The 5,746-nt window shown below is 42.3% G+C and overlaps 1 pseudogene; it reads left to right on the top strand.

Annotated features, from left to right (window-relative positions):
- Positions 1 to 1,944: 1,944 nt before the first annotated feature.
- On the top strand, positions 1,945 to 5,746 carry LOC115664707 (zinc finger CCCH domain-containing protein 48-like; annotated as a pseudogene).

The following is a 5,746-nucleotide window of genomic DNA, read 5'->3' as shown; positions in this document are numbered from 1 at the left end:
ACCCTTTACATATAACGATAGCGCTATATAATTTCGCTTGCCTCCTCTTTTTCCACATCATTTTCCTATTTTTATATTTTGGATTCGACACGATATTTACGAGAAATATACAATTAAAAGTAATTTTCACCCCTTTTTAAGTAAGGATAATGAAAATAATTTCCCTCTCTTATCTTTTTCCACCTTGTTTTCCTCAACGCTTATATTTTCTCCACCCTCTAAAGCTTTTCTAAAAAAAACATATTGTAAAATCTCTCTAAAACATTCGAATTGAAATTTAATAAACATCTATGATATTTATCGTTTTTCTTAAATCGACTAAAGTCTTCGAGAAATTTATATTTATACCATATTTAATGTTCTCTTACTCTTTTTTTTTTTTAATTTAGTAAGCATTTATGATATTTATGATGTTCACTTATAAATTTAAGGGTTAATACCACGAAAAATCCCAAATCAGTACACCTATGAAAAATTTATCCCAAACTAATTTTTTTATTAAAAAAAACCCAAACTAATACACCTATGACAAATTACCCCAAACTAATTTTTTGGCTACTAAAACTCCAAACTGGTATACTTGTGACAAATTTACCCTCCGATAAATTAAATTAGTACCACGAAAAATCATAAATTAATAAATCTGTGACAAAGGGAGGGGTAAAACCTTAAATTAGTATACCTGTTAACTGTTACGCGTAATCCAACTCAGCAATTTGACGATAAAATTTAATGAAAATTAAAAGAGGATAAATCTATCGTAAGTGTATCGGATTAGAATTTTTTGTGATCAAAAAATTATTTTAGAGTAATAAATATACCAATTTAGGGTTTTTCTAGATATTAACCTTAAAACTTTAATAATAATCCGGATGGTAACTTTCACCCCCGCGTGAAGTGAACGGGCTTTGGCTTCCTTTATATTAAGGCTCCGTTCGTTTGGCGGAAAATATTCTCATTTTGGAAAATATTTTCCCGGAAGTCATTTTCCTGGAAAATGTTTTCCCGGAACATAATTTTCCGGTGTTCGGCGATCAATATGAAAAAGTTTCGAAAATATTTTTCATCGGCGACCGGCGGCGGCGGCGGCCGGCGACCGGGCGGCGCGGCGGCCGGCGACCGGCGGCGGCGGCGGCCGGGCGACCGGCGGGCGGCGCGGCCGGCGACCGGCGGCGGCGGCGACCGGCGGGCGGCGGGCGGCGGCGGCGCATAAGCGCGGGCTGCCAACCGGCGGCCAACTATGGTGACCAACGATCAACTTCCTCTCCCACGGAAAATATTTTCCTCCCATGGTAATTTTGCCTTCATTTGGGGAAAATGATTTCCTCTTTGTGAAAAGAGGAAATCATTTTCCTCAAAACAATGAAGGATTTGGGGGTGGGGAAGGAAAATGTTTTTCTACGGAAAACATTTTCCGCCCCCGAATACCCGAAAATGCGAAAAATATTTTTCGGAAAAATATTTTTCCGCAAACGAACACAGCCTAAAAGAAGAAAAGAAGAAGGCCAAGCAAACTTCCCATACAAGAAACAAAGACAAAGCTTCGTCTCCTTCGACATCTCTCTCGATCGATCATCGATTCCGTTCTTCTCGATCGCTGCCGACGATCGTCTTAACTTCCATTCGAGGGCGATCGTCACTTTGCGGGTTTCCTCAGGTTTGCTTTGCTTCTCTTCTCGACGCCTCTCTCCATTGCAGTTTCTAGCCAAGTATAACGATGAAGTTTCCGTTAGGATTTCATCTTCTTTCGACGATGATGATCTCCTCCTCGCCATTGGAGGGTTTTCTAGCAGGTGGGTGTCTGCCAATGATGACGATGGCCATCGGGCCTGCGTTTGGTAGTCGTTCGCCGGGGATTGTCAGGTTTCTTAATCCCGAAGGAATCGAGGGTTTTCTTTCACCTGAAAGGATCTGGGATTTGTTGCTTTGATTTGAGGGGCTGTTGTTACGTGGATGGCAAGTTTGGAAATTACGTTTGATGACTGGAATTTTTTCGTCAAGGGGTCTGACAATGCGACATTGTTGTCCGAATTTCGTCATTCGTTTAGTCTCTAGCTCGTGTTTGGGGTTTTCGGTTATTCTGCTTCTGGGTGAATTTGATATGGTTGGAACCGAAAGAGATGGGAATCATGATGGATCGAGATGGTCATGCATTCTCTTATAGGTCGTGGATTGTTCTTTATTCTCTCCGTACTGTTGGTGCTAAGAGGAACTGAAACTCTTGGAGTTGCTGACTACAGTGGACCTTGGTTTTTCTGTAATGGGTCTTCTTGCAAGAACGACTTCTGATGCTTTGAGTTAACTTTGGATAGGTTATTCAGTTCAGTAATTGATTGTCTGTATTTCTGTATAATAGCATGGGTATTAAGACAGCAAGGAGTACTGTGGGTTGGCCACAAAAATCAGCTGCTCACTATAATCAGCGGCCGACAGCACCAAAACAAGCCGCAAAGTTTGCAGTTACCGGTTAGAAGGGAGGTGCAACCGGAATCCCTGCAGATTTTTGCACGATGCGTCTCTTCCATGCAATGTTTACCATGGAGCTGCAAAGCAGTCGAGTTATATGCCTGAGGATTGCCCTGGGAAGGGCCCTGAATTTAGTCCGGTGAATTCAGCGAGTTTAACTTCTAGAGGAAGAGGTGTTTCGTCAAAAGATAAGAACCCTCAAAAGCTCCAAGGAAAAGTATGCCACTACTGGATGTCGGGCAACTGTGTGAAAGGCGATCCATGTCCTTTCTTGCATTCGTGGTTTCACGGTGTTGATTTTGCCCTCTTGGCTAAGCTCGAGGGGCATAAAAAGGTACAATTTACAAATTAGTTTTTGTCATTTGCGTTCTCCCTTATATCCAAGACTATCGCCGGATAAAATCCAGTTGCGTCGCTTTTTTTTATTAAATTCCAATTTGTTTCTGTCCAATTCTAATTAAGATGTGGAAATATCGTTGCCTGTCTGGCATAAAAGTAGGTCTGGATTCACCTTATGCTTTTTATGGTTGGGTGTTTCTGGATTAGCACTTACTTCTGGATCTACAAAGCTCTACTCTGGAAGCAAAGATGGAACCGCACGAATCTGGGACTGTCACACTGGTAAATGTGATCAAGTGATCAACCTTAGAGGAGAAGTTGGGTGTTTTACTTGGAGAAAATATTAGGTGGTCCGGGACCTCCATGTCAGTGTGGTCCCGGACCTGGTCATGTGGGGGCCCACTCGACTGAGGTGGAAATTTTGCACAAAAATTAATTTGTTTCTCTCTCCTTAGGCCTGCACGCTAGCCCCTCTCCTATTCTCTCTCCTCTCTCCTCTTTACTCTCTTTTGTTTCGTTCTTTCCTTCTCACCATCAGAAGAAAAGCCAACGCATTTCCTCTCTCCGGCTTTCAAATTATTTTGAATCCTTGGTTTCGCTCTCAAATTTTTCTTTCGGCTTCGGCATTTCTAGTTGCTCCAGTGCTCGCTTTGTGAGGTTGTTGCTGCTCCGGCGTTCCTTGCTCCCCGCCATCATCAATGAAGCACCCCTGCTCCGATGCTCGCTCCATCCTTGCTCTGATGCTCGCTCGCTCTCTGCTTCATCGCTCTCTTCTCACCTTCCCATGAAGCCGGAGCTGTCAACCTCCCGAAGACCAGATTGTCTCTTCTATCACGGAGGTAAAAGTTCCTGCATGTTTTTAGCAGAGTCGCAAAGATTCTTTCAACAGCAAAAGCCTAGTTGCTTCATTTTGTTTTATTTTTAGCATCCTCTCACTACCAATGAGCGGGTGTCTCCAAAACCCGTAGGTTAAATTCAACAGAGCTTCCATTATGATAACCTTTTATTCTAATCGCAGCTGTTCTTTCTGGGAACTTGATGTTTATATGGTTTCTTATTTTTGGGAGAGAAATTGAGCTAGTCGTGTATCAAGAATAGTAAGTGATAACTTTTAAGAACCGCTTAAAAATGGGAAATTGTAACCAGTGCCTACCTCATAGTATTCAAAATGGTTAATCAATTCAATTGTGACCAGTTCAATTTGTTGGAATGAGTATTCTTGCATAGTATCTGTATTTGGATAGTTATGTTTATCTTTTTTGTTCTTTTTATTTTGGGGTAGGGGAAAGGGAGGGGGTTTAGACCATGTTATTGGTTTCTTGAAGTTGCTTCTGAAATTTGGTCCGCCATCTCTTTTAGCTTTCGTGGTTATCAGGGTAACTTTATGTTGTAATTTGTTCTAATTCTGTCTATCGGATAAAAGGAGCTGATTAAGTTAAGGGATGTTAAGAGGGAAAACAGGGAAGGATTCTTCTTTTATCTCTATTACGCTTTTGTAAATCGAACGTCAGTGGTCTTTGGTGGCCCACTTGACCTACATTCTACTGTTGCAATTCCTCTTTTTGTTAAGATCACTCAAGTTTAAATCTGTCATACTTTCCGAGCTTCTACCTGTTTCAGGTAATCTCACTCCTGCTCAAACTCTTGACTTAATCTCCACGAAGAGTCATGGTCTAAACCCCTCCCTTTCCCCTACCCCAAAAGAAAAGGAACAAAAAAAGATCAACATAGCTATCCAAATACAGATACTATGCAATAATACTCACTCCAACAAATTTGACTGGTCACGATTGAATCGATTAACCATTTTGAATACTGTGAGGTGGGCACCGGTTACAATTTCCTATTTTTAAGCGGTTCTTAAAAGTTATCACCTACTATCCTTGGTACGCGACTAACTCAATTTCTCTCCAAAAAATAAGAAACCATATAAATGTTAAGTTCCCTGAAAACAAGTGCAATTCGGATGAAAGGTTATCATAATGGAAGCTCTGTTGAATTTAACCTATGGGTTTTGGAGACCACCCATAGCTAGATGATATCCGCTGGTTGGTAGTGAGACGACGACAAAAATGAAGCAACTAGGCTTTCGCTGTTGAAAGAATCTTTGTGACACTTTGCTAAAAAAAAATGCAGGAACTTTTCACTCCGTGATAGAAGAGACAATCTGGTCTTTGGGGAGGCTGACAGCTCCCACTTCACGGGGAGGTGCGAAGAGAGCGATGGAGTAGAGAGCGAGCGAGAGCACCGGAGTAGAGAGCGAGTGAGTGCTGGATTTTTTCGAATGAGCCCCGGAGCAAGCAGGGGTGCTTCGTTGGCGATGGCGGGAAGCAAGGAATGCCGGAGTAGCAACAACCCCACAGAGTGAGCGCCGGAGCAATCAGGAACGCTGAAGCCGAGAGCAAAATTTGAGAACGAAATCAAGGATTCAAAATAATTTGACAGCCGGAGAGAGGAAATGCGTTGGCTTTTCTTCTGATGGTGAGAAGGAAAGAATAAAACGAAGGAGAGGAGAGAGAAGACGAGAGGGGCTAGTGTGCAGACCTAAGGAGAGAGAAACAAATTAATTTTTGTGCAAAATTTCCACCTCAGTCGAGTGGGCCCCCACATGGCGCTTCATGATTGGTCCGGGACCACGCCTACGGGGAGGTCCCCGGACCACCTAATTTTTTCTCGTTTTACTTGTGAAGGTCCTTGGGTGTTTGTTGGCATGCCTAATACTGTTAAGGTGAGCGTTTGTCTGGGTCTCCTTTGTCCTTCGTTAATTTTTTTTTGGGCAATTCTTGAATTGATGAGCTGCTGAGCTTTAATTCATTGCTTTCTCTTTTATCTCTTGGAGGCATGGAATATCCAGAATGGTGCTAGCTACGATATCAGTGGACCAGTTGGACAGGTCCATCCTATGGAAGTTGTTAAGAACATGCTTTTTGCCAGAGCCTAG

The sequence above is a fragment of the Syzygium oleosum genome, unplaced genomic scaffold, assembly GCF_021117445.2.
Source record: "Syzygium oleosum isolate NSW1041296 unplaced genomic scaffold, Sole_v2.1 Sole_v2.24, whole genome shotgun sequence".
In the NCBI taxonomy this organism is placed as follows: Eukaryota; Viridiplantae; Streptophyta; class Magnoliopsida; order Myrtales; family Myrtaceae; genus Syzygium; species Syzygium oleosum.
Note: the sequence above shows the minus strand (reverse complement) of the source record. Positions and strands in the feature narration are given on the sequence as shown.